Source organism: Carassius auratus, unplaced genomic scaffold (genome assembly GCF_003368295.1).
Source record: "Carassius auratus strain Wakin unplaced genomic scaffold, ASM336829v1 scaf_tig00031427, whole genome shotgun sequence".
Lineage (NCBI taxonomy): Eukaryota > Metazoa > Chordata > Actinopteri > Cypriniformes > Cyprinidae > Carassius > Carassius auratus.
In genome coordinates, this window is record NW_020525923.1 from 37,045 (window position 1) to 60,194 (window position 23,150).

General features: G+C 37.3%; 1 pseudogene; it reads left to right on the forward strand.

Moving 5' to 3' along the window:
- Window positions 1–22,242, forward strand: part of LOC113080500 (cadherin EGF LAG seven-pass G-type receptor 3-like) — a 38,587-nt pseudogene extending 16,345 nt beyond the window's left edge.
- The last annotated feature ends 908 nt before the right edge of the window (window positions 22,243–23,150 follow it).

A 23,150-nucleotide genomic window follows, 5' to 3' on the forward strand; every position in this document is an offset into this window, starting at 1 on the left:
AGCATGCACTAGGGCATGAATAATTATTAGGTTTGCATTTTAGAATGTTTTCTAGTTTTATGTAAATTATTGTTGCTGGTTTTGTTGTCATTTGGTAACTGGTATTTCTCAACCTGTAAAATAGTTTGATTGGGGTCTGAATAAAAAAAAAATCTGACTGTGAGCTTCCATTATGAGAAAGGGGTTTAAGCAAAGAAGTCCAAGATCCGAGGATTCCATAGATTTCAGTTTCATGCCGACTTTAACAGCTGAACTTTATAAATCATTTTAAATTGAATCAAAATGTTAAAATTGTTAACAATTATCATCTTTAAAAATATCAGCACCTCATGCAGTGCGGTACAATTGTCACCTTTAATGGAGTACGATTGAATTGATGTGTATATCAACGTGTGCACGTGTATTTGTTTTGTCATGTGTATGTGTGTTTTATGTTTTTTAAATGTCCGATTTTCTCTGTCCGTCTCAGGCGAGCGGTGTGAGTTCGACCGGCGTGGTGGCCGGTGTGTGGCAGGCGTTTGTCACAACGGCGGTACATGTCGGGAGCTCTCCGGAGGGGGATTCAGGTGTGAGTGTCCTGCAGGAGGTTATGAGAAACCATATTGCTCTGTCACCACCAGATCCTTCCCGCCAAAATCATTCATGATGTTCAGGGGGCTCCGTCAACGGTTCCACCTCTCCATCTCTCTCTCGTGAGTACACAGATGTCATCTGATCTTATTCTTAGATCATGTCAAGGCTAAAATTATGACAGAGATTACCATTTAGGATTAGATTTAGGTTTTGAAGAGTTTTTTTTTTCTCTTTCTCTCAGGTAGTAGAAATTATTTTAAAATGGTAATTATATAAAATATTAATCACTCTTAATCACTCTTTGAAATATTATATAATGTGTAAATATCATAAATCAAATGTTCTCCTCCGTGATCTGTTTCTTATATTCTCTCCTCTTCCTTTCATGCTCTCTCATGAGAAAAACTCCTTAGCACTCTCTTTCTCTTTCTCTCTCATCCTGTTTAGTTTTTTTTTCCACTTCCCCTTGTGAGTGCTGTTTTCTGGTCATGTGTTTGATGCGATTGGTCAGGGTTTGGTTGCGGTGGCACAGAGGTAATATAATGGTTGTTTGTTGTAATCTCCAGGGCGACTAAAACAGAGCTATTTTATTTATTAACATGGTCAAATATCAACATATCCAGAAAGGGCACAACATTCTCTCATCTCCCTAGACACGCTAGAATATTAAATCCTTCTCTTTCTCTCGGTTAAAGTCTTGCCTCTCTGCACCAAAAGATAACCATTGTGCTACAGTGTGCAGATTACAGACTGACCATGTCGTATAAAAAACTCTTTTACATCTAAAAGTCTTTGCTCAGTGGAGCGTAAACAAGGTCCATCTCTCTCACAGCTCAGGCCTTTTGTCAGTGTTTTGTCAGGACCAAACTAAAAGATGTTTTAAAGTCAGTCTCCAGAGAGGACATCCAGAGGCATGCCAGCTATAAATTTATGTTGCAAAAAGAAAGATTGTTATTCTGGCTTTCATCTTGTATGCATCTTAAGAGAACGCTTTTTGGAAAGTTCATAATTTAATGAGAGTAATAACTTATTCTACAGAAATGTGGAGTACCCTTATAAGAACCTATCAATATTACTATTAGTGTGCATACTTTTTGACTTTTTAAAGTTTTTATGGAGACTGTTCGCTGAACCTTTGCCATGAAACCTTCTTAGGATGATTGGAAATCGAGTGGAATTACTTTAGACATCATTTGATGCTAAGTGTACTCTTGTTCTCGGTTTGCGGACATCACATTATGCTCTACCTCTAAATGGACCTGTTCTGAGTCATTCCAGATCTTTGATGAGAACTAAATGTGTTTTGTAGGTTTGCCACATTGGAAAGTAATGGTTTGCTCTTCTACAACGGTCGGTTTAATGAGAAGCATGACTTCCTTGCTTTGGAGATACTGAACGGACAAATGGTTCTTAAATACTCCACAGGTAAAAAAAAAAAGAGTGAATTTGTCTGTTCAGAAAGTTGAAATAAATCTCTACAATGTAATGGGTAATTATGATAATACAGTTTTTGTTGTGGTGTAAATTTTGTCTCTGTGATATCAACTTCTGATCTCTGTGTGACCTTTGCACAGGTGAGTTGTCTACTCAGGTGAGTCCATACCTGCCTGGTGGAGTAAGTGATGGCAACTGGCACACCGTTCACATCCATTACTACAACAAGGTGAGCAAGTCCTCTAAAGGAGCAGTTTGCATCCTAATTTGCTAACAGTTGTTTTCATGTATTCAGAATGTAGTCTTGTGCTTTGTGTTTGTGTACTTATGAGGAACTCATTTGTGCTTGTATCTAGCCAAAGCGCAGTGTGAGTGGTGACGTTCAGGGTCCGTCTGATGAGAAGGTCGCAGTCTTGAGCGTAGATGACTGTGACACAGCTGTTTCGCTGAGGTTTGGCATTCAGCTCGGCAACTACAGCTGTGCTGCCCAGGGAAGACAGACCAGCAGCAAAAAGTGAGCATCGACCACCTAATATCTGGACCTTTATATGTTCACGTATATGTGACAAGTGTTGGTTTTGCTCAGGAGAACAAATTTGTCATTCATTCCTTCTGTATTTTTTTCTCACAGGTCTCTGGATCTGACAGGCCCATTGTTTTTGGGTGGTGTTCCTAACCTGCCTGAGAACTTCCCGTTTACGACAAGAGAATTTATTGGCTGCATGAAAGACCTGCATATTGATAACAGACCAGTGGACATGGCGGGATTCATCGCTAATAATGGCACTTTACCTGGTATGTGTGTGTGTGTGTGTGTGTGTGTGTGATTGTTTACAGTGTGATGATAGTCACGCCCGAATTTGAGATTGACTCTGATGATTTTAACAAATACTGCCATTCAAATGTTTGGAAGTCTGAAAGAAATTAATCAAAAATCATTAATCAAAAGTGACATTGTAAAAAAAATGATGGAATGATGATCTTTCAAACTTCCTATCTATCCAAGAATAACAGTTTCCTCAAAAATATTAAGCAGAACAACTGTTTTAAACATTTATAAAAAAAAGAAATAAAGAAGAAATATTTCATGAGCAGCAAATCAGCATATTAGAATGATTTCTGAAGGATCATGTGACACTAAAGAGAATTCAGCTTTGCCGTTACAGGAATAAATTCTATTTTAAAATACAGTTGTTTTCTTAAGTTAACATACCCCTTGCAGAGTATGCAAATATGTTAATAATTTGACAAAACAAGAGTGTTCATGAAAGTTGCATGTTATTTTTTATTTAGTACTGTCCTTAACATAACAGATGTTTATATATACTCCATAAGAAAAAATAAGAACTGAATTTACAATCCGTTCAAAAGTTTACATACTCTTGAACCTTAATACTGTGCGTAATTTCCTGGATGATCCACGACTGTTTTTCAGTTTTGTGATGTTGTTAATTAGTTGTGCATTGGTCCTGAGTGGTTCAACTGCCTGCCGTTCTTCAGAAAAATCCCCCAGCTCCTGCACATTCTTCGGTTTTCCAGCATCTTCTGCATAGGTGAACCTTTTTCAAAAGTGACTGTATTATTTTGAGATCCATTTTTTCACATTGAGAACAACCTTTAGTACTGCTCTTCAGAGCTACAAAAGATAGGTGCATGTTTCTCAGAATACTAAATAAGTTGAATTTATCCAAATTAGATTTTTTTTTTGCATGTTTTTTTAATTCTGGAGCATCAGTGAGCATTTGAACCTTCTGTAATTGTTGCATATGAGTCCCTAAGTTGTCCTCAGTGTGAAAAGATGGATCTCAAAATCATAGTCACTTTTGGAAAATGTTTAAATATTAAAGATTAAAGATTTTTCATGAGCTCTCTTATTTTGTTAAAATTATAAATGTATTTGCATATTCTCCAATATATAAACTTATGAGGACATATATATTTATTTATATATATATACATATATATATATTTTAAATGGTTAAAATAGATCACAATTTTACAGTTTTTACTGTATTTTTAATTACATAAATGGTGAGCAGAAGAAGGCATGGGAGTTTTTTTTTAAAAGTCTTACTTAAGTCTTTTTGAATGGTGCACTGTATACTAACTTTGATAGCATTTGTGGTTACTCTTGGCCTATTATTGGGGATTGTGATGTTTCTGTGATTGACTGCAGCAGTTGTGATATATGAATAATGCCCTGTGTCCGTATTAGGTTGCAGTGCCAAACTGCCTTTCTGTAAATCAAACCCGTGCCAGAATGGCGGCACATGTAGAGTGAGCTGGGAGACGTTTTCCTGTGACTGCCCTGTTGGATTTGGAGGGAAGGACTGCAGTTTAGGTGAGACCCACATAAAAATACAAAACTCATAAATTCATCAAATATTTCTCTGTTGATCTTTAAGTGAATATTAAATCAGAATGCCAGTATCAACCAAGAATTATTACTAAATGTTATTGTCATGATGACATCACTGATGACGGTATTATTGGAATGATTCTGTCACAGTGATGTCCCACCCCCATCGTTTCCTTGGAAACAGTGCGCTGTGGTGGGACCTGAAGAATGATGTCACCATCACTACACCCTGGTACATGGGACTGGTGTTCCGCACCAGATCAAAAGAGGGGGTTCTCCTGCAGGCTCAAGCTGGACAGTACACCAACTTGATCTTTCAGGTATACACACTTACAAACACAACGAGTGACACAGTAATACACACAGAAAGGAAAAGAAATCACTAGAAAAAGTTCAGCCCTTTCATATTTGTAGTCTGTTTCATCTGATTACTAATAAAAATTAATTGAAACGGACATTTTGAATTATTTGACTTACTTTATTGTACTGATGTGTTTATTTGTTTGTTTGTTTATTTATTTATTTTATGGAACCATTGAGGTGAAATGTTTGGCCAGCAAAGCAAAATTAATTTAGATCATTTTTACATTTATGTTTACATTTACATAAGGTTTCAGTTTGATAAAATTTTATTTACATTTTAAAATAATGTCAAGATTTACTGATTTTTCAAATGTTTTACTAGATAATCTAAATTGTGGGAAGAGGAAGTTATTTCGTTTTTTTTTTTTTTTTTAATTACAGTAGTTTCAGTAAATTTTTCATGACTATTTGATTTTTATTTAAATAAACATGACATAAATTTTCATTAAAGGCAAGTAGAATCAAAGGATTGAAACCTCATAAATTATAAACCAAGTTTTCCTCCTGTGTAAAAGCTGTGCTGTTCTAATGCTCTCTGGCATTAAGGATAAACCTGAGGTCTTTGCCTTCATATATTCCAATAAATGTTTTAAATCATTAAGAGCCTGATGAAAGGAAAACATGAACTCTATTGGAGTAGAATACAAACATTTTCACTAGAAGCACAGTGTAAAATAAATAAAACTAGCTTGAATTCCCATAGCACTTTGAAGTAGACAATACTGCACTGAACTCCTGATGCTTAAATGATTAAGTGTAGCTTTCATATCCAATGCAAACATTGAGAAATGGTTAATTATTAAAAACCCTGGTGTGTATGTTTCTGATTCCAGGTGGTTTCGGGTCAGTTGGTGTTTTCTGTGGCACGGGGTTCGACTCGGCCGGTCAGGTTGAGACTGGATCAGGTTCAGGTGTGTGATGGACGCTGGCATGACCTACAGCTCGAGCTCCGCGATGTCAGGAGTGACAGAGAGACTCGATATATTGCTACAGTCCGACTGGACTTTGGACTGTATCAGGTACACACAAACACATAAGTGGTCCTCTAACCCCTATTATGTCGCTGACTAACTGTTATAATCCTTAATCTGGAATATTGGAATATAATATCCTAATCTTTCTGGGTTAAACTACAAATCAGATACAGATCACTGGTTTAGTGATTAAAAACTGACTTGCATGCAGTATAACATAAATCGACTAATATATATAACCTCACTTTCTCTCACATTTCTGTCTCTGCCTCTCTTCAAATCTCTCTCTATCACAGGGAACAGTTATTGTTGGGAATGAGATTAATGGTGTAAAGGTGAAGCACCTACATGTAGGTGGAGTTTTAGGGTCAGGAGAGGTGCAAAATGGGATACGTGGCTGCATTCAGGTGCGTCTTTGTAACTTTCAGTCATTTTTTGTGTTCTCTTTTTTTAATAACCTGATATGATCTCAACTGTGCTCACCACACTTCTGCCTCTGCAGCCTTCTGTAATGTATGAATTATTGGTAGTTTTGAATTCCTAATGGTGTCATTAGTTTTTAACAAGCAGGCAATTAGTTAAATAATTAATGAGAACTTAGAGAACAGACATAATATAAAAGTTCCTTCAAATGTGCAGTCAGCAAAGCATTTATCAACCAAATTCCCATTTATAGTGGTATAATTGGGAATTTCCATTTAATTTATTAGAACAAAAAGACATTTATTTTTATCAATAGTATTACATTGTTAATTTCAATTTTATTCATTTTCTTTGTCAAAATATATAATTTTAATGTTTTTAAAAAACATCTGCGAAGCTCAGAAAGGCTTTTAATCATATTTATTCAATCAAAAAAAAAATTTTTACGTTTTATTTTGAATTTTTTTTGGAATTGTGCTATTATTCGGGATGCATGTGTCATTAATTGGATGCATACTTATATCTGTGTACTGTATGTATCCTCAGGGGGTGCGTCTGGGGGTGCGTCCTGATTCCCCCTCATTGCCCCGCCCTTCTAGAACCATCAAGGTGGAGACTGGCTGTAATGTTGGCAACCCATGTAACTCCTCCCCTTGTCCCGCCCACAGCCAATGCACCGATGAATGGGATCGACACACCTGTGTTTGTGCACCAGGTAAGATGTGAATTATAATTATTGGTTACAAAATGTAAAGAATTCAAATGTTTCATATACATACAACGTGTCTTAGTTGATGCAATTTTTCATTACAATTTGTATTATCAGCATAAGAATTTAAATCAAAAGTTGAACGGAAAATTTCAGTATTAGGTGCTTTGGCTTTAATGACAACAGCACATGAGCTGCATGAACTACCTCATGTTCTCCAGCATAATTTGAGAAAGATCCAAAGAGCAGCTTGTGCCTCAGTGGAAGAAGAACGTCTAACCGTCAACACAAAGGAGGTCACATGATCAGTCACAAATTTCCCTTTTTTTATTAGAACTAGAAGCACAAAACTGTACTTTCTTCCTTCTTTTTATTTTAAAATAGTATGCTAAAATTGTACTTATAAATTAGTTATTGAATCCCACATATATTTTTTCAGTTTTCAGTGTGGTGTCAGACGTCTGTACAGTCTATACTGTGTATTAATAATACATTGAGCATGTCAGTGGTTTCTGTTAACAGCCTGACAGTTCACCCACACAGAGTACATGATATACATTTAAAAGTGCTTGTGTTGGTATGAGCCCCCATCACGTCTAAATGAAGATACAAACTCGTTCACTTCATTATCATGCCGTTAAAGTTGCATCAGCCCAGTGTTATTAATAGTGCTGTGCAGAAAGAGAAATCAAAGCCTTTCCTCATAAACACTGAATTAATTTCTCAGACCTCCTCCTGGTAGAGTAAACCCATAGACACAACATCTCTCTCTCTCTCTCACACACACGCACACACACACACACACACACACACACACACACACACACACACAGTGCTAAGAGTGCCTACATTTAAAACAGAAATATCTCTCTCCTTTTTGCTCTGTTGTTGGTTAGATTCCCATACATAATTGAACAGTTTTAATAAATCTCAGTACTGCAGCATTCTAGTTGAATGTGTGCTGAATAAAGTTGCTTTTTCTGAGAACTTTATTGTAATCCTATAGTGACTTCTACAGCATTCAAAGCAGTGGAAGGCTTCATCAGAAGAGCATATGGTTGTATTACTGCATTCCATTTCTGATTTTCTTCATTCATCTTAATAGGGTTTGCAAACCCTTTTGAACAGTAGTTCAAATATCTCCCTGCTAACAGAGAGAGGGAGAGAGAGAGATAGAGCGAGAGAAAGGGGGTTATTGTGTCTTTTGATCACTTGTCGTGCAGATTTTTTAGATTTTCTATATGACTCTGGTGAAGGAGAGATCAAGGCTATGCTGTTTTGTTGGTTGTTTTATGTAGCGAGTGAAATACTTTCAGTTCATTCAGTTACTGTGTGTTTTATGCCTTAAATTCAATACACATCTATGTGAGGTGTGTGATGTTTTTCTCTTTTGAAGTGAATTTCATTGTTGATCACAGAAAACTTGATTTTTCATGACACTTTTAAAGTCTTTCGGGTTTACAAACAGCTACATCCCTACATCTGCCATTGGTCGCTCAAACAGATAGCCCCGCCCCAAACTCACATCATTGGTTTAGCCAACTCTGTGATAGCAGTTACAGTGTTTATACTTTTCACTGAAATTAACCTAAGAATGGCTGAGAAAAAACTTTAACATTGAAAAAATATTGTGTTGTAACAGTTTACATTTTTCATTTACAGGATTCTACGGTAAAAGCTGTATGGATGCATGTCAGCTGAACCCATGTGAAAATCAAGCAAAGTGCCACAGGAAGCCCAGCTCCTCACATGGATATATTTGTGACTGTGAGGACAATCACTATGGACAGTACTGCCAACACAGGTATACATTAATACATACCACATGTATGCACACTTACATGAGCACAAATGAACACACACATCACTACTCAATCATTACATGCGCTGAAAAAAAAAAATTGTTATAAGGCTGTTTTGCTGGGAAACGAGACAAAAATACAGGGAAGAAAAGGATTTTCACTGCATACCTTATCTGAATTTTAGCCAAGTTACTTTTATTCGGACTATAACCTCTAATAAGTTGACAAGCAAAATGTACCAGCAAGATAATCAGTGAGAGCTGGACAAAGACTTTATCGATGCATTCAGATTTACGGCTGAATTTGTGTGCATGTGTAAGAGTTTTCTATCACATTAATCCAGTGTTCAAAGCTTATCCGAAAGACTGGATGTGTATGGCGAATAAGTTTGTGTTCATGTTAATGATGCATTTGTTCTGCTTAGTCGCATCTATGCGTGTGTGCTTAAGGTTTGCTGGCTTTGAACGGATGAAAGTAGATTTAAGTTTACCGACAGACTGTGACTCATGCGACCCTAATTCAACCCCTACCTCAAACTCACACACGCTCAGCCAAATCCTTCACAACAGCGGCAATCTCATCTGCTCTCTTTTATCTGCTGGCTCCATCTCTCTCTCTGTGTGTGTCACGCTGTCTTGCTCTCCATGTCAGATCTGCCCTAGATACATAGGTATTTGATCAAATCTAACTGTGTGTGTGTGTGTGTGTGTGTGTAGGGTTGAGCAGCAATGTCCTCGTGGTTGGTGGGGCAGCCCGACATGTGGACCCTGCCACTGTGAAGCCAGTAAAGGCTTTGACACCGACTGCAATAAGACCACTGGACACTGCCACTGCAAGGTACATGTATACTTTTATACTGTATGTTAAATGAGTACGACATCACAAAAAAAAAAAAAATTTAAATTAATAAAATCACAGATTCACATCAGACATGTGCACTACCATTTAAAGGTTTGGGATTGGGATCTCTTATGCTCAGCAATGCTGCATTTATTTGATCAAAAACAGTATTACAATTACAATTATATGTATTCCAATTTAATTTGTTTTCTATTTGAATGATGACAAAGATGAATTTTCATCAGCCATTACTCTGTATCATGAATCTGTATTTTAACTGATCTGTCTGCTGGCTTTGATACCTAAACCCTCTTAAAAAGTTCCTGTAACATAAGACAAGGCAAGCACATGTCTACTCTCTATACTGTTTCAGTATAAGGATCAGCAGTTACATTAAAACTCTCCAAGAACCAGCAGCTTCATAAACATGCGGAGCGTTAAACTCCTCAGAGAAAACTTCATGTTCCTGACCTTCTCAGAGTTTCAAGAGAGCAAAACCTGATTTTCTCAGGATCAGCCTGTGGTGAAATCCAGCTTTACTTTATTTTCAGTTTTATTATTAAAACAGTATATAGAGTATGCGAAGTAATGGAGAAAATGACTGGAGATTTCTTGAATTTCCTGCCAAAGTAACACAGCTTTTAATTGAAATCATCATTTGTACAACTACAGGCATTTTTGGTCATGAAGATGCACAAATTTCTCTTAATAGTAGCGTGTTATATTGCACTTTCCTGTATAATGTTTCCATTTTGCCCATACAGATAATACCTACCAGTCTTTAAATGGTTATATTCAAATTATAGTCACACATTCTTTTGATTTGGTACTATTTATAAGAGTGAATGCCCACATTTTCACATATAATTGTTCATACAGTATAGCTAGTCTGGGAAGTGTTAATTGGTTTGTGTGTGTGTGTGTGTGTGTGTGTGTTTAAGTGTAATTAAGAGATTAGAAAAATGTGTTCCTCACTGTGGGGTGCTATAATAAAGCTTTCCTCACCCTCACGCTGAACATCAGGCTTTTGATTATCAGTATATTACTCTCCGATCTCAAATGAAAACATGAACACACAATCTTATCAGGCTTTTGATATATATATATATATATATATATATATATATATATATATATATATATATATATATATAGGAATTTTGTTTATTATTCTAGCTATTATGCTATAATCACTGTGCTTTGTGATTTTTATCAGTTTGTGTTGTAAATGCATGCGTTAATCTGGATGTTTTTGTGTGTGTCAGGAGTTTCATTACCGGCGGCGGGGCACTGATGTCTGCCTGCCATGTGATTGCTATCCAGTGGGCTCCTTCTCAAGGTCATGTGACCCCGAGAACGGCCAGTGCCAGTGCCGACCTGGAGTGATTGGCAGACAGTGTAACATGTGTGACAGTCCATTTGCTGAGGTCACACAAACAGGCTGTGAAGGTACAGTAAATATCCCTTCATCCAACCGTTAATCTTCCCATGTTCTCTCCACAATTGTTAATCATTTCCTCACCCGCTTTTCTTAGTAATCTATGATGGCTGTCCGAAGACCATAACATCAGCAATCTGGTGGCCCAGAACAAAGTTCAACTTGCCTGCTGCTGTCCCCTGTCCCAAAGGATCAGTAGGTGAGTGAGTGCCTGTGTACATTCACATCTGTGTCTTTTTTTGAAGTCCATCTAATGCATTCGTTCATCTCTTGTTCCAAGGAACTGCGATTCGGCACTGTGATGGAGAGAGAGGATGGCTCGACCCTGATCTGTACAACTGCACCTCTCCTCCTTTTGTGGAGCTGAACACAGCCGTGAGAAACTATACCTCCACATTTACTAGAACGAGGCCTATTGCACACATTTTTTGCAGAAACAATTACTTGGTTCCTACACTGAAGATTTTGCAGGGATGATATAAAAATTCTGTACAATTGGCAATATTTATTTCCCTGTTAAAGCTCTATAACATAGAATTGGTTGTAAGATAAATAACCAATAAATAATATATTAACAAATAAATAATGCTTTTTATAGTGGATATGTATATATATATATATATATATATATATATATATATATATATATATATATATATATATACAGTAGGAGCCCACTGGATACATATATATATATATAATTTTGCCATTTCAACATTAAAATGTGCTGTATAAAAAAATGCATATTCATTTTGATTTCATTTTAGATCTTATTTTTTTATTTAATTTTTTTACTTAATTTTATCTGAGTATGTTGTTACAGCACACCTCATGTAAAATGTAAATATAGCAGAAACGAGCTGAACTGAATTTAACTGTATATGTCAACACGGGATGAGTGAAACAGGCCTAAGATCCAGAACTTTCACACATTTATTAGAGCTGCTTTTCTATATTACATAACCACTTTTTCGATGTGTGTGTGTGTGTGCGTAGCTGGAGGCTTTAGAAAGAAATGAGACAGAACTCAACACCATCATTGAGAAAAAAACTGGCCCATCAGCTCCGTGATGTCACAGAGGCAACAACCCGTCTCTATGGCAATGACCTTCAGATAGCCGAGCGGCTGCTGTCTCGCCTCTTGACCTTTGAGAGCCTCCAGTCAGGCTTCGGTTTGACAGCTACTCAGGATGCACATTTCAATGAGGTGTGTATTACCTTAGGGAACTGATGAATAGCTGGAAATTTGGCATTCAGATTTTATTGTGCTTGACAAGACTAGTTGATTAACGTCTTGCTTTGGTCTGTCTCTCTCGGCAGAATGTGTTGCGGGGCTGTAGTGTTTTGTTTGGTCCGGGCAGCTCTGCGTTGTGGAGGGGCCAGAGTTCAGGTCATACTGGAGCGGCGGGATTGGCCGATCTGTTGGAGCAGTACGCCCGCATACTCGCCCAGAACATGAAACAGACCTACCTCAATCCTGTGGCACTCGTCGCCCCAAACATCGGTCAGCATTAATACACAACAAACACATACTGTTTCAAATAAATGTTGTTCTTTATCAAAGAAAATACAGATCATAATAGGAAGTGTTAAGCTGATAAGCATCAGCATCTTAGAATGATTTCTGCTGGGTTTTGAGGGAGTGGAAAGAGCAATGTTAGCCTCAAATGAACTTGACCGTCCTCTGAAAATTGATTTCAGATAAATTGCTTTTCATTGTCTTCGATGCATTTCTGTTGATTTATTTATATTTTGTTCGTGAAGGATTTTTAAATATAAATCATCACTTTAATATATTTTTTTAAATTAATCATTAAATGATTTGTTGATTATTTGTTTTTTACTGTGATGGGCCTAATAATTATATTACTTCTAATATATTACTTGTATTTTATATATTTTTGTGTATTCGATTTTTTTATGTTTCTTTATAAAATAATGTGTGGCATTTTTAGTTCCTTCAATCCGATAAGCATAGCACAAGCATAGCACTTCCACTCTGGAGGAGAGAGCGTCTTTGTCAGCTGATGGTGGGAAAAAGTAAATATTGGAAATAACCTGTGCAGTGTGAAGTGAAGTTAGAAAGATCAATGTTCGACTGAGACCTGCAGTGCGCACCTCCAGCAGGATCAGCAAGAAAAACTGCAGCACTATAGAGAGCAGATCTATTAAAATATTCCTGTTGTTCACACAGTGTGTGTGTTTGTATTCTGCAGTCATGACTCTGGATCGCGTTGACAACCACACACACGTGCGGCGACGATTTCCACGGTATCACAGTACTCTGTTTCGAGGTCAAGCACTTTGGGACCCTCACACACATGTTGTGCTGCCCCCTACTACACTAGTGTCACAGCGCAACTTCTGTAAGTATCACATATGTACACTCTTTAAATCCATTTACAAAGCTTAAAAGCATTGAGCAATAAATCTGTGTTTAGTTTCAGCTCCATCTCCTGCTGGCCCTGTGAACCTGTCGGCCAATCAGACGTTAGAAGCAACAGCAGCGCGGCGTTCTTTGTCACTGCAAGAGGCGCCGGTCTCCATTGTCATCCTCTTTATTTATCGAAGCCTAGGGGCCGCACTTCCACCTAAATACCACACAGACCGTCGCGGCGTCAGGTTAGAAAGAGATAAACAACACGCAGATAACTTTGATCTGTGAGTGCGATTGTTTTTCTAACAATGTGTGTGCATCTCTGCAGGTTACCCAGACACCCGGTGTTGAACTCGCCTGTAGTGAGTGTTTCTGTGTACAATAACCAGACATTCGTGGATGGTTTTCTGGACACTCCAGTCCTGCTGGAGTTCCGTCTTCTGGAGACCAGCAACCGCAGCAAACCACTGTGTGTGCAGTGGAATCACAGCAGCCCGTAAGTCTTTCTTTGCTCAAATTCATGTCTCAAGGACAAACAAAAACATTATTAAAGAAATAATTCACCTCAAAAATGAATAATTTGTCATCATTTACTCACCCTCATGTCATTCCAAACCTGTGCAAGTTTCTTATGTTGAACACAAATGAAGGTTTCGCTGTCAGTTGTTGGTCCCCATTGACTTTCATAGTAAGGAAAGAAATACTATGGGGACCATCAACTATTTGAGTACCACCATTCTTCAAAATATGTTCTTTTATGTTCAACATAAAAAGAAACTTAAACAGGTTTGGAACGATATGAGGGTGAGTAAATGATGACAAAATTTTCATTTTTGTGTTAACTATCCCTTTAAAGCACCATCAGTTGACCAAACCATTACATTACACTGCTGGTCAAAAGTTTGGATTAATTACCATGATACATTAATAATAATTCATTTGTCATGGTTTCAAAGAAAGTATTAAAATTAATTTTGCACTAAATCAGAATATTTAAATTAAGTATGAAGGATCATAAAGACTGCTGTAATGGCTGCCGTAAATTCAGCTTTGTCATCACAGGAAGAAATTATATTTTTTTTAAATATTCAAATAGAAAACAGTTATTTTAAATTGTAAATATATTTCACAATATTACTGTTTGATCAAATGCAGCTTTGTTGAGTGTGTTTGACTTCTTTCAAAAACATAAAATAAATCTTTCGTCTGTATTCTTCTTGTAAGGAGTAAGCAGTAAATGCTGGGATTGTGTGTGTTCAGTGTATCAGCAGGAGGCTGCTGGACGGTGAGGGACTGTAGTGTGGTCTATAGAAACACGTCACATGTTCGCTGTCAGTGCCACAGACTGGGGACGTTTGGAGTCCTTATGGACAGCTCACAGAGAGAGGTAATGTGCACACACACACACACACACACACACACACACACAGAACAAAGAACCATCAAGGCCGTCACTGAAAAGCTATTCTTTACAAGAAATATTCACATTTATCATCAATCTAATACTACATAGCAACAGGATGTTCCACAGTGACATCTCCTTCAGCACAAGCAGCGTTGCTGATATCTTTTCCCTTTCTCTCTCTCTCTCTCTCTCTCTCTCTCGCTCTGTTTGCTAAGCAGCAGTTAGAGGGTGACCTGGAGACCCTCGCCATAGTAACGTACTCCTCGCTCTCAGTTTCCATGGCGGCGTTGTTGCTAACAGTGGTGGTTTTATTGAGCCTGAGGGGACTGAAATCAAATACACGCAGCATTCATTCCAACATGGCTGCCGCTACGCTCCTCTCCCACCTCACATACCTGCTGGGCATCAACCAGACGGAACAACAGGTCAGAGAAGAGAGATGTCAGTGTTTGTCTGAATCTAAATCTGGGTTAGTGAGACAGACAAAGAAAGTTTGGGTGGGCTCGGAGACAAAAACACTGTAAGAGACAAACACAATCTCTGTAGTTTCCTTTGTGCTGAACGTACATTGTTATTTGTAGATTGGAGTCCAAAATTTAGTAAATAGGTACAGCACATACATTTTTTAATAATAAATAAATCTGAATTAAATTGATCAAAAGCAACATTAAACTACATTTATAATTTGTAAGTTGTTTTTTTTTAATCAAATTAATTATGTTCTTTTGAACTTTGTATTAATTAAGTATCCTGGAAGAAAATGTATCATGGTTTCCAAAAAAAATATTACCGGTAAGCAGCACAACTGTTAATATTCAGTGTTTCTTGAGCAGCATATTAGAATGATTTCTGAAGGATCATGTGACATTGAAGACTGGAAATTATGAAAATTCAGCTCTGCCATCAGAAATAAATAAAAATTAGTTATTTTATATTATATTATATATTATGTTGATTCAATACAATGTTGATTCAAACAATATAAAATTTGTAAACATTATATATATATATATATATATATATATATATATATATATATATATATATAGTAAAAAATGTAAAATATTAAATATTTTATATTTAAATACTGTATGCAATGTTAAATATAATAATATTAAGTATAAACAGTAAATATTACACACACACAGATATATAAAGTACATTAAATTCATCATATGATCAGTTATTTTTCTTTGTTTTAGAACCTAATGCTTTATTTATTTTCCATTTTGAATGAAAATAAGTCCCATATTTTTAAAGTGTCAGATGTTTAGAGCCCACTTTATTTTTAAAGCTTTTATAAAGGCAAGTGTAACAGCAGGTATTAAAGATCATGAATAGTTCCGTTGAAAGCCAGCTGACTCTCAGGATAAAGCACTTGGCAGCTTGAATATGATTTGTCATTCAGAAACTGACATTTCAGCCATTAGTGCAATATGGAACAAAAGCCACTTATACTATGCTGTGAGCTGGGAACCAGATGTTATTACACACTTTCCTTGACAGACTGTCTCTGTATCTCTCTCGTCCTCAGACAGACACTCACACATTAGTCCTCTTTCTAAGGGGGTTAACAACATATTTAACAGACGTTATTCTCAGGAGTGCAAACCACTCAAACTAAAAGCCTGTTACTGCTGAGTTCATTAATTTCAACCGCTGTACTGGGGTGTGGGTGTGCATGTGATTGAATATGTGTTCATTGATAATTCATCTTCGCTCTCGAACATTGACTTGGCTAGCGTGTATTGATAAGACCTAAGATTCTGTTTTTTTGGCCATGTACTGCGGATAGCATTCAGGAAGTGGTGTTAATGAGATCGGGAAATGGTTTAAGCTGGATTTGAACTCAAAACACCCAAGTGAGCACCAAATCTCAATAAGTCAGAACACATGTGCAAACAACAAAGCCACAGTGTCTCCCACTTTTATCAGGCAAGAACACAATAGAAAGAAATATTCTTTTAATGTAGTATAAAACTAATGTTTTTTTATGCATTCAATATGCTGTTATTGTCTATTCTCTGGTCTGATTGGTTCATTCTGTCTAATTCTCTTTGACTGGTGCAGTTCCTGTGTACGGTGGTTGCGATTCTGCTCCATTACTTCTTTATGTCGGCTTTTGCGTGGCTGTTTGTGGAAGCTCTTCACATTTACCGTATGCAAACAGAAGCGAGAAACATCAACTATGGAGCAATGAGATTCTACTATGCTATTGGCTGGGGAGTCCCTGCTATCATTACAGGTGTGTAAACACACACACACACACACACTCACATGTACTTTCTGGCAGATATGCTCTGTGACATATATGTGTGTTGCAGGCTTGGCAGTTGGGTTGGATCCAGAGGGGTATGGCAACCCGGATTTCTGCTGGATCTCCATGTACGATAAGCTGATGTGGAGCTTTGCAGGACCAGTTAGCGTCGTCATCCTGGTATTTTTCCCCTCAGTTTGTGTTGTTTGCGCCATTTATGTGTTTTTGTAATTTTCTATCTGGATGTGTGAACGTGAAGTAATGTAATTATCGTCTAAATTGACAAATCTCTCTCTGTTTACAGATGAATAGTGGGATGTTTTCAATGGTTCTGCGTATGACATGTAACCCCACTCAGAAGGAGATAAAGAAACTGCCTGTGATGTGAGTACAACATGCATGTGTTCAGGAACAAATCCATTTGGAAAGTGGGAGGGGAAACTTATACATTTATCATCATGAATATTATTTAGATGACCCCAAAAAATGTAAATTATGTAATCATTTACTCACCGTCGAATTGTTGAAAAACCTGTATGAATTTCTTTCTTATGCAAAAAAAAAAAATGTTTTAAAACAAAGTGAGCATTTTCTCTTTACACCCCAAAAAAAAATTATATTATATTATATTATATTATATTATATTATATTATATTATATTATATTATATTATATTATATTATATTATATTATATTATATTATATTATATTACATACATTACATTACATTACATTACATTCCAAAGCAGTTATACTGGTTAGAATGGTGCTTCTTCCTTGCATCTGTTTCTAGTGTCAAACTGTGTCAAATTTTCAGCACAGAATTTATGATTTTTTGCTTCTTTATTCTACATTAATTCCTTTTATTCTATTTGTCTCTCTCTATCTCTCAGTTCTACTATCCGCAGTGCCTTCCTCCTGTTATTATTGAGTACATGTGTTTGGTTGTTTGGTCTTATGGCTGTTAATAACAGTGTCCTGGCGTTCCACTACCTGTTCATTGTCCTTTGTTGCATACAGGTAAGTGTGCACTGGCTTTCTTTTGAGTGTGTTTGTGTGTTTGAGTTTGTCATTGTCATCTTTGCATTTTTTACCCTGCACACTTTGATAGTTGTGTTCTACATAATGTAGTGTAATGTTATTCTCCTACTCACGTGTCTCAGGGATTGGCTGTACTGTTGGTTTTTACTATCCTGAACTCTGAGGTGCAGGAGGCCTGGAAACTGGCCTGTCTGGGCAAGAAAAGCCCCAGTGAAGAACCTCCCAGACCTCCGCAAATTACAGTTAGTGAACACAGACGTACATATTATCATATGACCCTGACACATGCACAGTTTTACACACACATCTTTAACACAAAGCCATATTTGAGCTCATGGAGTGGAAATAAGCATGTGGATTTGTAACCTGCTGTATGTGTGCAGGGCCAAAATCCATACAACAGCGCCTCCCTGCTGGAGCAGAGCGGATTACACCGGATCACACTCGGAGCTTCAACCATCTCATCCGTCAGCAGTGCCAGGTCTGCCAACACATCAGTTTCAGATTCACAATTCTTAAGATTATGTACACCTAAAAATAAGCACATTTTTAAAATAAATTAGGTATAATACACATAGGAAAAATAAGGGATATATTTTAAAATAAGGTGTGATGAACCAACAATGAAGTACGTATTTTACTGTATTTTTTATTATTATTTTTATTATGAAAATATATAATTGTTAATAAATGTTATAAATATTTTCATTCATAAAAAATTGTGCCATTTAAATTCATATTCATATATAAGTATTTATAGTGGTATTATACTATTACACTATTCACTCAAATTTTTATGCTTATAATATACACTACTGTTTTGGGTTAGTGAGATGTGTTTATTGATACTTTTTTAAATAATTTTTTAATTCATTTATACATTATTTTAAGCATTTAAATTGACCAAAAGTAACAGTAAAGACTTCCGCTAGAAATCTGTTTCAAATAAATGGTTCCACCAAAATAAATGTTTTTGACTGCTAAATCAGCATATTAGGCACTGAAGAATGGAGCAATGGCTGCTGACAACTTAGTTTGCCATCACTAGAAAAATTCAAATTCAAATACAAAACAGTTAATACTATTTTACAGTATTACTGTATTTACCATATTTTTGACCAAATAAATGCAACCTTGATGAGCATAAGAGTTCTTTTAACAACATAATAAAATAAATAAATAGAGACCATATACTTTTGAGCAGTGTACTTTATAATTAAACAAATGCAAAATCCGAGATAAACAACTGTAGATTGTATATCACTTTCTTATTTTCATATTGTACATTATACACCATCTGTAAGCTGAACTGTGAAAATGTGTAAAAATTTGCAGGCAATTTTGTTGACTACCTACTGTATGTATCCACATGTAGCAAAGTGAAAGCCTGAAAGCTGACGTATATGTTTTTCTCAGGGAGAATCTCTTGGCACGGCAGACTCTAGAACACACTCTTGGTCACACGGGGGCCACTGACCTGGACGTGGCAATGTTTCACCGCAACGGAGGTACACTAACACACAATAATCTGCGTGCATGTATGCATTCCCACTTACACACACTCCTTAACTGCTCGCTGGTTGTTCTTTACTTGTTTATGACTATGTCATGTCAGAATTTGTGGCATTTAGTTGATCTATTCTTCTGTCTGTCTGTCAGGTGAGGACTCGGACTCAGATTCTGATCTCTCACTGGAAGAGGAGCGGAGTCTGTCCATCCCATCATCAGAGAGCGAGGACAATGTGCGCCTGCGTGGACGCATCCAGCGGCACTTCAAACGGACTGGTCACAGCGAACGTCTACTCACAGAGCCCACACACAATGGTGGAAAAGGTACCAGAATTATTGTAGCAGTTGTCTATGTCACTGTTATTGAAACCAGAGGAGTGCAGAAAGTTAGTTTCTTTCTTAATTTTGTGATACCCAACTGTTAGTGTATGGAATTGTTTATGTGTCAGATCTGGATGGCAATGACCTGCTCTCCTATTGGCCAGCACTGGAAGGCTGCGAGGCACACTCACTGCAGAAATGGGGCTCAGAGCGCCGCCTAGGGGGCGACTACAGCAAGGACGCAGCTAATAACAACCAGACAGATGCAGCGCTGACCAGCGGAGATGAGAACGGACTCACACACAGACACCGCAAGGGTGAGGCACACATTCATTCAAAATGTTAGAATATTGGCCAATAATTGTGCATGTTTATTCCTTCTGTTTTTGCATTTAGATGCTGTCATCTAATACTCACATAATCTCTAAAAACTAATTAAACAATACTACACTGGCTATTGGCTGATATCACTGTTATTATTGATATTATTATAGTTAACTAAAACTAAATTTATAGCAAGTGATGAAAAAAACATAAACTTAACTGAAATAAAATATTTAAAAACATTAAACAAATTTTTCAGCTAGTTTCCTACGCAACATTTATAATTTTCATTAGTATAACTCGATGTATTAAAATGACTAAAACTGCTATAAATATTAATAAAACTATTATTATTAATAATTAATAAATAAATACACAAAAATACACAACTCCAGTAACTAAAACTTTAAAATTATAATAAAAACAGGAAATTTAAAAATAAAACCAATTGAAAATATTAATAAAAGCTGTAACGCTATCTCAATGATACTAAATATTAAATATTTAGTATCTGGCCAATATTAAATATTTATCACTTAATAATTTATTGACTTATTTCCCCTATTTTTAGATTACTTTTCCATCATCTAACACTTACTTAAAGTTAGTATTTAAAATTTTATGACACCTTTAAAACTTTTAGTTTTAAATGTAAGTGTATTTTTAATTGATTTAGAAATATTTGTAATTTCATAAAATGTTTTTTTAATAAAATATTAATAAAATGGTGTACATTATATAAATTCTGTCTTAATTCATAATTTATTGGTTAACTTATTTACATCAAAATAGCTGTTGACCCCTCTGCATCCAATTTCCCAGGAATCCTGAAGAATCGTCTGGGATGCCCTCCTGCTCTGCAGGGCCTGTCTGCTGTGGGTCGCGCTCCCAGTGAGATGTCTTGGTACAGGACCTCAACATTGGGTCACAGAGGTGTCCCAGCTGCCTCCTACGGTCGTATGTACTCCGGCACTGGCTCACTGTCCCAACCTGCTTCCCGACACTCTTCCCGTGAACACTTGGATTCGCTTGCACGACGCCAGCGTTCTCGGGACAACCTCGACCTGTTGCCGAGACGACGCGAGCTTGATTTCGAACACCTGGGTGGGTCCAGAGAGAGGCTGGGCCCCATTCAGAGTATCCATGCCTCAAGAGAGGATCTGGTGGGCAGGGGTGGCATGGTGGGTTTAATGGGGGCAGAGGGTTCATTAAGCAGTTCCAGAACGCAGCTTAACACTCTAACAAGGCAACAGGCCTCTCGGGAGCACCTCGGAGGGGCTCTTATGAGCAGTCGGTCCCGGGACCAGTTGGAATCTAACGGCGGAGCACAGCCCTGCAGGGAGTGGCTGAGAACCCTGCCGCCCCGACAGCTCTCACACCCTGAGCCGCACCCACCCTCCTCACCCCCTCCACCAATCACAGAAGAACCCCAGGAAACCCTGCCCTCTCGCCGCGGTCGCCTAGACTCCGCCCCCCCATGTAGGTACCCGCCATCTGCAGCTGCACCTGGAGCTCCATCCAGTCGCCCGCCCTCTAGTGAACACCTGGATATCCTCTCCTCCATACTCGCCTCCTTCAGCTCCTCTGTGTTAACCCCGCCCCCTATCCCTGTCTCTGCCTTGGCAGGCTCCTCCCCTTCCCCGCCTCCTCTTTCTGCAGCCTCTCAGAGCGTCTCTGAAGTGTCACCTGACTCTGAGTAAGTCCAGCCCCTGTTTTGTCTCCTGTTGTATTCCTCATTTGTTTCATGGTCCTTGGTCCAGTTCTGTTACAAAATGTCAAAGCAGCCCTTTTCCATACAGAAAAATGCATGGTGATTTACTTTTTAGCGCTTTAATTAATTAATTTTTTTTTTTTTCATTTACAAGTGAAAAACATGAAAATTGCTATTAAAAATAATAAATGATTTTAGCCACCAAGATATAAATATGTAATACAAATAGCACTAAATTATGTACAGGATGACATTATTGACAATTTTCCTGTTCCGTCTTTTTCTTTTTTCTCTTTTAGAGTCAACAGAAGTGATGGACAATCTTGATGATTCCTTCGCAGTCCCATAATGCACCTCTGCAGATGGGTTTAAAGAATCACAGGACATAGCCAACCGAAGCATTCAGGTCTCCTACTTCACCCTGGGAAAAGAACAGGACATGAGAGTAAAGTTGTTCATCAAGGGCTTGAGATATCACCCTCCTGAAAACAGACAGGGAATCAAACCAGAGGTGATGATTTCTATGAATTTCAATGAATCCAAACTACAAACCTCAGATTTCAGACCAACAGCTGAGAGGACTGGTCAGAGACAAAGAGATAGAGGAGAAAACTGTACAGAACATTTTTATACTTTTTGTAACTTTTTCATCAAAGATCAAAGAAGAAAAATCTCTAGTGATGTTTTTGAAGATTGTGTGGGTATGTTTAAGTGGGTAGGATCGAAATAAACATGTTCAAACCCATTCCAGGCCAAAACAGTCCCAAACATTCCCAGTCTTTCCACTCCAACATGTGGTTATGCAACAAGCCACGCCCACTGATAGACCAGAGAGAGTCTATGAAGAAAAGGATTGGTCCGTGTAAATGCAGAACTTATTGGCCCAAACATGGGATTGGTGGGAAACTCCAGAGACAGTGATTGTAATTATTAAAAATTATGAAACAGAAGATATGTTTGGACCGTAATGATTGTCAGTCAATGGATTGTTTTCAGACAGGTGACTTGATTGGAAGATATTAGCTTAATCTATATGCATTTCCTCAACAAACCTCAACATACTCATGCTTGTATTAAATGCCTATCCAGTTTCTGGAATATTTTTGGCCAAACAGCTCTGAAATAATATTGAAGCATATGTTGAGGTTTATTGCAGCTGTGTGAAGAGACCTTTTAATCATTCATGTAACTAGCCTACAAGACTTCATAGCATAATTAATGCCTCTTTCATATCCAGGAGTATCACAATTCAAACATGGCTTAAGGAAATATTACTCAAAGATCCCAAAT